This window comes from Periophthalmus magnuspinnatus, chromosome 24 (assembly GCF_009829125.3).
Source record: "Periophthalmus magnuspinnatus isolate fPerMag1 chromosome 24, fPerMag1.2.pri, whole genome shotgun sequence".
Lineage (NCBI taxonomy): Eukaryota > Metazoa > Chordata > Actinopteri > Gobiiformes > Gobiidae > Periophthalmus > Periophthalmus magnuspinnatus.
In genome coordinates, this window is record NC_047149.1 from 16,476,615 (window position 1) to 16,487,242 (window position 10,628).

The following is a 10,628-nucleotide window of genomic DNA, read 5'->3' on the forward strand; positions in this document are numbered from 1 at the left end:
AGGTCACCCGGTGCACTTTGCTATCTTCTGTTATGATTCACACCATTCTGACATCACCTTTTACTTACACACAAACACGCACACACACACACACACACACCCACTCACCCCACACACACACCCCCACACCCCCACACACACCCACACACACAACTATATACATTTTGGCCTGTTTTGTCCTTGGGTCTGTGCTCCTCCTTTGGAAAAAAAAAGTCTTTGTATTCTCCTCCTGGTTACATCTCCTCTGACCTTGGCCTGTAAGTGTCTGTTTGTCAGCAGTCAGATCCTATCCCACTGTCACAAGCACAGACTGGAGAATTTGACTGTGATATTGAGATACTAATAAGTTATTGAGGTTATTCCAGGCTAGATCCAAAACCGAACCAGTGTGTGAAAGAGGATCTAAGCTTTCCCTTCATTTCTCTTTCAGTATTCTCGGGTGACATTCACTCCTGCCAAGTCCACTGTTGAGGTCTCAGTCATTTGTTAACAAGATGTGGACGAAGAGATAGATAGGCTATAGTTGTCTTTTTGTTCAAGGTGGAAATGCAAAAAGGAGACAAGAGTGTCGGAACGAGAAAGGGAGGGGTACTGAGATGAGCCGGTGAGTTCCTGCCGATGCTCACGTAGGCTTCACAGCTGCAGAGGAAGGCTTGCAACGGTCCTCTTTGTACGTGTGCCCCCGTCCTGAATAACCAGGAAAAATCTCCATGGTCACTGGGCAAATCATGCTGTGTGCCTTGCGACGATCAACCCCAAATCTCCACTGGAAAATTAACACTTATTCAAACACAGATGGACAGCTGGCTTCTAATGATATGCATAATAGTAACATGCTTAGAGGTTATGGCTTCATTTCCATTCTATAATAGTGTAATATAAAGTTTCACCTATAAGAAAACAAACTGTGTTGAATGTGTTCAGGCTGTAAAGTGGCTAAAAATAGAAAACCAGTATTGTTTGACTTCACTACAGCCATAACAATATCATTTTTGTGGGTCAGAACTACAAAGCAAGTTGTGTCCTTAAGTTTGCTTGGATTTTTGTATCTTGTTATGTTACATTCTTTATGGATAAAATGTGATTTCCTTCTCAGCTCCCCTCAGTGTATTGATAGTGTATTGGTTGTCTTTAGGCTGATCTTTTGTTTGGGTTTAGTATCTGCCTAAAGGACATACATTAAGCTTTTCTGACTAGTGGTGGGAAATATTGACAAAAATGTATGTTCATTTTCTGAACAACATGAGACGGCTATACGCTTTTTTTATTATTATACATGGCAATAAAAAAAAACAGGCCATTTACTATCTATGGCATCACTAGTAAGTCTTGAACATTTGTACATCATGACAAGGCTGCCTATGCGTTTGACAGTGATTGAATTTTCTTCAGTAAAATATCTTATTACTTAGTATCTGGTTTCGTAATTGTGTAGTTTCTCCAGCTTCCCTTAACATAGTTCATCTATTTGTAACTTAGCTAGAAATTCTTGCCTTTTGATAACAGTACTTGGATGTCTTTACCTTTCAGCCCACTCATTCATTGGCAGTAGAGATTTCCAGTACGGCTTTATTTGTTGGCAAATGTGGAAAGTCTGGGAGGTATTACTTAACAACCACTTCTCCGTTGCTCTGCTCTGTGCACTGTCTCTGCACCTGTGACGTCTTTCTCCTCCTTTTACCCGCCCTTGCATTAGACACACTAACCTCCTGCCTGTGTCCCCAGTGCTCCAACGGCCCATCCATCTGTTTGCATTAACCTATATGCGATTACATAAAGAGTCCTGCTGACTCTTATATACAGTGTGTTGTTGCAGCTGGAGTGAAGATGTGCCACTAAATTAACAACACATGTGACAATGTGTGTACAGATTTAGCCTGTAGATAGGGACCTATATATGGAGAAAAGGAACACCCTGCATACGGCTATTTTGTGTACAACTGTTATGACTATCTGTGCACATTGGCATAATAAAAAAATTTTTTTTAGCAATTTGCGCTAGCTCAACTGATGGACAATACAGATCCACCCTACCTGACCTGATCATTTACCTTTTGTCAGTTGTCAGTTCATATTCGTACTATTCAAAATGCTCTGACCCTGTTTTCAGCCTTCACTCATCAAGCACACTCAAATTCATGTTGACTTCTTTCTTGTACCACATTAAGTTTGAGGAAAAAACGTTGAGTCTGTAATGTCAATGCAGTAATAGGTGTCCTGACATAGAGATAACCAGGGTCATTCACGCAGGCATCATCTCATATTTGGCCCGTATCCAACCTTTACTGCCTGTTCCTTTATTGTGTTGATCAGAATCAAATTCAACTCTATAGTTCCAGAGGGACTATAGAGTTTTGTGGTGCAGTTGATGCCTTTTTGGCATAATTTTAGTAATCAGAGCCACTTAAGAAATTGTTTTAAAAAAAATAGTTTTCCTTCCTGTTTACAAGAAAATCATTCATGTGTGGGTGTTTCTTAATGAATGAATGTCCCAGCTCGTCCACCAGTGGCTGCTATGCTCCCAGTTACAGATCTGTGACTGTTTCCACCCTCCGCTGTGTATGAGGCGAGCTGCACGTTCCCGAGGCATTTGGGTTCGCATGGCGACGGGCCAGCTGTCAGCTGCCTGCTTACTGGCAGCCTGTGTGGGTCAGGCAGAGCCAGTACTGAGTGTTTCTGCGCAGTCAGACCAGCTCGCGACGACACAGAAACTCCACCGTGATCTCATTCTTTCCTTTCTAGACCACATCTATCCAATTTGCACTGTTCCTTCTATAGCAGTTCTTAAAATGGGTACAGTGAGTGACCTCATGTAGCTGCAGTCCTACTAACTGTAAAAGATCTCTCCAAATATTTATTGCCATAAATCAACTACCATTAACAAAACGAAGCAGAAATCCAAAGTGGAAAGACTGATTTGACACAGCATACAATGTAGAATTCCCCTAATGCTTTTAAGCCTGCTATTAAGTTGTCACACAGTGATCACTGCCCTGAGATCAAAAGACAAGGAAGTGCAATCTGATTATAATCATTTGTGCTCACTTCACATAGTTATAAAAGCCAAACAAGTCTGATAATTCCTTCAGTGTGAACGGGTCATACCAAAGGAATCCTGTCGGCCACTTCAGTTCAGCCCATTTATGCTGTTCATGCCTTAACCATAATCCTATATTTTTCACCTGTAATTTATGAACAAAATGCCTTCTACAATTCTATTTTTGGTATATTTCATAGTTTTTCAATTTGTCAATTCACATTCAGGTCCCAAAACGGGATAAATGAAAAAAGTATTATTTGAAGACTATCTACTATACAGTTGAATATAGATAATATTGTGTATAGACTGTTTAACAATGTATTGCACTGCCACTTGACTATTTTACAAAGCTGTGGTTTCTTTGTTTTGTGCCTTTGTTTATTTTCAGGACAAAACCTGACCTTTTCTGGTACCAGATGACATCTATTTCTGCACAGTCACAATTTTTGGTCCAAATTGCCCTCTAGGAGAAAGTGCCATCAGGTGATTTCCACACAAGCTGCTTAGTAACATGATGCGTTTGTTGTAATGTTGATAATGTGTCTATTTCTGGATAAAGCCTTATAATGGGACGCTATAGGAAGCTAGCGATGGGATTAGCTTGCAAAAAAGTCATTGCAGGCGGGCAGATGAAAATAGATCAGTGGCCGGTCAACAATGCAACCTTCTCGAGCTGATTTTATTATAGCCCCAGAGGCAGAGGCATGATGGAGTAGCGTATGATTGTCATTTGGTGTATCACTCACTTTGTAGCGCACCACTTTCACCTGCCTGTCATTTAGCCAGCCATCTGAGTCTAGCACCAGACAACAGCTGAGAGGAAAAGTGATGATAGCTCTTGTTAGCGGGGCACACAGGGCTCTAGATAAAGGCTACTGTTATACAATATACTCTGAGTAGATTAGCATTGTTGCTTCTGTGCTGTTGTTTCATTTTTCATTTTATTTTTTTGTTTCATTTATTTAAGGTTAGAATACGGTTGAGTAAAAAGATGAAAAATAATAAATAAAGTAATTAATAAATAATATATATAAATACAACTATTTTTTCCCTCATATTGAACTACAATGTTTGATCCTTCTTTTTCTTATTTTGTCTTATTACAAGCAAATAAATGGCTAAAAATAAAATAAGTGATTTTTAATACTGATATCCTGAACACAAGCGATACAGACTTTTAATCATTGTCATTTAACACAAAAACAACTTGCTTTTACTGACAGAGGATTGGCTGTAGACCCCTTGATTAAAATGATCAATGTCTACTTTGAAGTTTCATTTCCTTACAAAATATTTTCTTTTTTATTGACCTGGACACAATATCTTTCCGCTTTATCAGCCTGTGTCCAAGTAATTTCCTCTGCAGATCAATAATGTTCTGTCATAGCACGTACTGTTTTCCTATGTGAACCATTTTCCTTTTGATGTGTAAACTGCTCCTCTATTTACATACTTATTTATGTGTTATCAGTCTAGAAAAGGTGGTAAATTCAAGGCAACTCTAACAGGTCTTCTGGCAACACACACAGTAATCTATAGCAGCAGTGATAAGAGCGAGGCTGTAAATGTAAATGTGTTAATGTGACCTTATCAAAGTCTATACAGTACTGTTTGTCTCTCTGACCCAGTTTGGCTACAGAGGTGATTGTGACTCTTAAAAGCTTGCCCTTCTCCCCTCTATCTCTCTCTTCTCTGCCCTCTCTTCTCTCAATTCATCTCTCCTTTTCTCTCTCCCCTCCTTTCACCCTCCTTTTTTCCATCCTCTCTCATGGCCTCTTCCCCTTTTTCTCTCTCTCCTTCTCTCTATACCTCCCCTCTTACTCTCTACGTTCTCCTCTAAACTTCATTCTTCCCCTCTCTTTCTCTGCCCTTCTCTCTCTCTGTCTCTCCCTCATTCTCTCTCATCTCTCCCCCTCTCTCCCACCCCTGAAGGTTCTTAAATAAATCCATGTCAATTGGCTGCAAAAGATCAAGCGGCACATGTGAAGTTGACCTTCAGTCCTGCGCCAGATACCCCCCTCTCACCCCTCTATCTCCCCCCTCACACCTACTCCCCTCTCTGCTGCGTATATCTCTGCAAGTACACAGCGTCTAAACATTAACTCTAGCCACTGGGTACAGTTTAGTCTAATGAACCTTATATGCGTGTGTGTGTGTGTGTGTGTGTGTGTGTGTGGTCATATCCTGTTGAATAAGGGGGATATAGGGGCAGTGAAACAGTTACAGCATAAGGTTAAGGTACACTTTATTGTCAGCATAGGGGAATTTATTGCTTTTATAAACTTATTATATTGTTTGTCTGTATTTGACCCATCTTTCAATACCACTTAGGTAACCTCTCAGGAGCAGTGAGTGCCAGAGCAAAACACCCAGGTATCGCTCTCCAGATCTTGCGTTAAGCTTGGACAAGAGTACCTTAACTGAAGGATTTTGGCTGTGGTGCAAGTAGGGTAGAAGGGTGAAGTCATACTGTCTGGAAGATACCCACCCAAACATATACGTATAACTTCACACCAAAAGGCCCAGGTTGCTTGGGAGTCAAACATGGAATATTCTTGCTGTGAGACGAGAGTGCTATCCACTCAGCCACTGTAGGGCACCAAGGGAGGGCATCTGGCTTGAGAGAGATTTGCATATATATTTTTGAACTTTAAAAAATTAATATGTAAATGTCTGTATTATTTTCATTACTGACGACAGAAAAAATAATATCTTTTTTTTTTTTTTTTGGCTTGTAATATAAGACCAATATAAGACTACACTATGTAATATTTAGATTTATATAGAGCATCTGTTTTATAAATATTTTAGTTTTGTGGTATTAAAGTAATATACATTTAAAATACAACCTTTCTACTTTTCATATTGTTACATTGGTTTAGAGTTACAATCCGATTACTGAGGATTTTACTCATCCTGGGCAGAAAGATTTTTAAATCTGTAGAAAATCTTGATTCTGTGTGAAATTTCTGACTTATAACCAAAATTTAACCTGTGAGAACCAACATGCAGCATGCATGTTTCTCTTATTTTTTGTGATTCTTTTAGATTTGGATTAATGAACCATTATAAATCATTGAGGATTAAAAAATGAATTATAATGAAAGTTTCTCAGTTTGATCCTTCAACTTTTGTACTTGATGACTTGTATGACTTTGACATAGTTCTGTAAATGTGTGATGCACCTGTTCTGCTCCACATCTCTCCCAGTGTACTGCCACATGTTGAGTGTTCCTTCCAGTGTGAACCACCTGTGTCCCTGTGCAGCCCAGCGCGTGGTTCTCAGTCGTGGTGTTGCCATCATGAGAGCAGCTGTTCTGTGTCTCCTCTCTGTGCACAGTCGGTGCTTTGTGCTTCCCGATGAAAAGAGGCACTTGTCAGAATGGTGTCATGAAAAAAAGTCTTTCCATCAGCTTTTGTGTGTTACAGTGTCAAGGGGGAGGTTTGTAGAGTTGAGTTGTAGCTGTGGACATGTGAACTGTGTCACGTACATAGCTGCTAATCACTTTCAGTGCAATGCGGTTTCAATCATGTGCACATATCAGATCAGGGTTTATAATGCCTACTTAATGCCCGCTGCTTGTACCTGCACAAGGCAAAGCACTTGCAAACTCTATATTAGTGGGAGGTGTCAAGGTTACTTCAACCTTCAACTGATTAAACATTTAAATAATTCTTTGAAGCTATTATTCAAACTCTTAACGTGTAGTCAGATTACCAAGGATTTTACTAAAAAATAATAATTTCACTACTCTTTCACTGCTGCTATTCTTAAAAGTTAAAAATACTCAAAGTAGTGACCTGATTATAAATTAGAATACCAAAATATACCACAACTTTTTCTTCTTTTTCATGCATAGAGACTGTATAGAGAGTTCTTTGCATATTTAAAAAGTTGCTCATTGACAAACTAACAGCATTTATACTGATATGAAAGAAGAGAACATTAAAGAGGCTTTTAAAGGGGTGACTTTTCTGGCAGAGAGTCTGCCACGTGCTTGTTTACATGGAATTGTTGCCTTGCCTAGAATGTTTCGCAGTATGGTATTAAACTTATCTTTCTCCATGATGACAAGCATCATCACCAGGCCAAATTACAGGTCAGATCTGTGTAAGAATGCATGTTTTCTAGCAACAAAAACATCTAGTTCAGTAAATGCAAGATAGATAAGTTTGATGCCATACTGTGGAATGTCCAGGTAAAGCAAGAATATCTCCATGGAGTAGTAGGTCATAGAAACCCTGCTAGAAAAGTTACATAGTGTACCTTTAATGTCTTTATTTAATTTACTCATCTGTATTTGCCTTGTGTACACATATCCAGTTCATTTAATAGTCACAAATGCTTATATACTGACTAATAAATACCACAGCGATACAAAACACTGAGTCATTCTTTTGAATCACACTAGATGGTGCTGTCAGAGAAAAAAAAAAAAGATAAGAGCTTTACCTGACAGAATTGAACTTAAAACAAAAATTACAGTCAACAAATTAGATTTTTTTTCTTTTCTTTCTATATCTGAGTTATGACCTCTCTCTCGATTTTTATATTTGCCTTGCTTTACATATAAAAGGAACATTTTATGAAATTATTGGTCTATTGTCTACTTTGTAATAGCCCACAAATGTGTATATAGAGTTATCAATTTGACATTTTATAGCTTTTCTACAAATGCAAAGAACAACCATAGCAACTCTAAAGCATTCGCAATAGTAAACGTTGGCAGATAATCATAAATAGAATAAGCTCAACAGTCTATGTTGTCAGTGGACAACCTGATTTAGCAACAATCAGTGCTACTGCTACCACACTGCTATTTGAACTATCTAGCCTTAGCTCTAGAGGTCATGCTACTGCTACTGAGCTAACAATAGTCCACTCACACATTTTAGTTGATAAGTTGTGTTTGGTGTTGATATGGATGTTTGCGTTTAGATATCTCCCAGAGGATTTCCATCTCAAGCTTTTCATCACAGCTGCTAGTCGACATATTATGACGAATTAGATTAAATCAGTCACATGTTTAACTCTCCATTTACGCAACATTTTGTGTTGTAATTTAAATTTTGGCAAGATAAAGCATGAATGAACTTGACCCCCAAAGTATACTTGTATTTGGCCCTTGACCACTAGGGGGTAGTAGGGTATTTCCTGACCTGGAAGAGAAAGACCTGAACTTTGGTAGCAGTTTGCCCCTTATCCTGAAGTGCAAGCTGTCCCCTGCATGTATGCAATGAATGGCATTCTCAGTTACATCAGCACACTTGGTTCTTTGGCCGCTACAGTTAACAGTACCATATTTTTACAGGATATAGTTTGCTTACTTATTATAGTCATTTGAGTCAGTGTCTCAAAATATCATGAATAGGGTTTCTTGGTAACTGCTTCTAGTTATTCCCAAGGCTACATCAGGTCAAACTCTCAAATCCGCTTGCTCAGGAAAGAGGAAAGGAAAATGAGGTTGTGAGCACAGAGTGACAACAAAAGCCCATGTTAATGATCCTATAAGACCCCATAAGCCACCTGCCTCTGACCCTATGACACAGGCCAATAACCCAGCAGTGGCCAATGGTGTTTTGCTTATCTCAAAGGAAACTTCTGATAAGACATAATCACTCATTGTAATAATTAAAAGCCTATTTTGAGTCTTTGAACTGGTCGCTTTGGTTTGATCTTTGAGTATGATATAAAAAATCTAGGACGTGGGAATTAGACTTGGAATAAAAGCGTGGAAAGTCAAGGAATGTCATATGAACAAATGGCATATTGTGGACAGATTTATTAATAGGGGTGTGTCAGAAGAATATAACTGGGACTAACACATCAGTTGTAATTGATTTTAGCTGTGATGTTAGTATTTGTTGCCTGTTATGTGTAAGTCAAACCTTTTTGTTTTCGACACCTATGGAAAATATGGCCAGAAAAAGTCACAAGACCACCTTCCTAATTAGCTGGGGTCAAATATTTGGCTAGTCATTACAGCCAGCTGTCTCTCATAAGCCACACACGCACTTGCCTTTGCCACTTAAGAGAACACATGCTCCCGACTGCACAGAACAATGTCGTCTTGCTCAATGTTTAACCAAACCCAAATGACGAACAAAAAGACATGCAAAAGTCATTATTTTCTTCAAGTGAGCGATGTCATTATGAGACAAGTAATATCATGTGTTTACATTTTGAGAAAACATCTTAAACCATGCCACGTTTTTCAGCTTTGTAAAAGATAGTATAATTATCTGTATTGGAGACAGATTCAAGCCAAAAAAAATGAGCTGTATTAGGCCTTAGTGCAGCCAATCGGAATTCAGAATTAATGCCAGTGTTCTTTTACTACTGTAGGACTTATGTAATTTAAAACATACAGGAAGAAAATATGTTTGACAAGCCATTTACATTTTTGTTGTCAAATTAACTTATGTTACAAAAAATATTTAATAGAATGTTGCTGTTGATATTAGTTGTCAAATATTGTATTTTAAATATAAGCACACAAATGTACTTATATTGACAGTAGAATAGGGGTGACTCTAACAAGTCTCGCATGTCCCTGTGGTGTATTTCAGATGTCCAAGCTCAGCTCTGCAGAATGTAGATAAATACGTACCATTTAAGTTCCCTGTCATAATCCCACAGTCAACAAAACCTTCCCTGGAAACACTGGGGTGCACGTTTACAATGCTAAGTCTCAATTACCTCGGTCTAATTACTGGGTTAGCTCTGAGCACAGTAAAGATCCGAGTGTGATGGTGCATAACTGTGTTTCTACAGAGCGGTGCCAGGGCCCGGGCTGAGGCAGGAGTCAGGGGGTATGGTTAGGTGTGGTTCACTCTATTAATTAACTGTATATACAGACAGATTAGTGTGCTTACAACAAGACATATTTTAGATACAAAATGTACGGCACTTTAAAGAAATATTTACTTTAACAAATTCCAAGGACCTTCATTACTCGTGTTTAAGTTCTTTAAGAACTCATCATGGATTATGCTCACTGAGGGCATAGTTTATACTTCTCCCTTATAGTAGTAATGTTATTTTAATTATTACTAAGGCTGTAGGCTAAGGGCTTCCATTTTTTTCCAGCAGGGAAAGCAATCAATCCATGTCCCCCCACTGTAAAATGTTAGTGATGATCACAATAATTTCAGACAGCGGAGTTGACCAGTTACAATATTTTTTAAACTGTGATTAATATATACACTTTTCAGTTGAACTTTTTCATTTTATTTATTTGTTTTTTATTTCATGCAACCTTCAGTTTTCTATGTTGGGAAGCCAGTTGGTCAAAGTTAGGGTCAGGTTGGGTTAGGTCACAAGTATAAGCTTTGGGTCACGACACAAGATGATTTCAAAATATAATTTACAAATTATGACACTATAGTTAAAAAAAAAAAAAAAAAAAGTTTATTGAAAACAGTATATTTTTATGAAATTGGGTCTAATCACACAATTCAGCTATTCAAGTAAACATTAAACTTGATGGGCTGAGATTAATATTAGCATCAATTTCACTCCACAGTGGGGTCCCAAGCAGGGATGTCAATAGACCTTGTTATACGGGGACGTGTCCCAGTATAAATC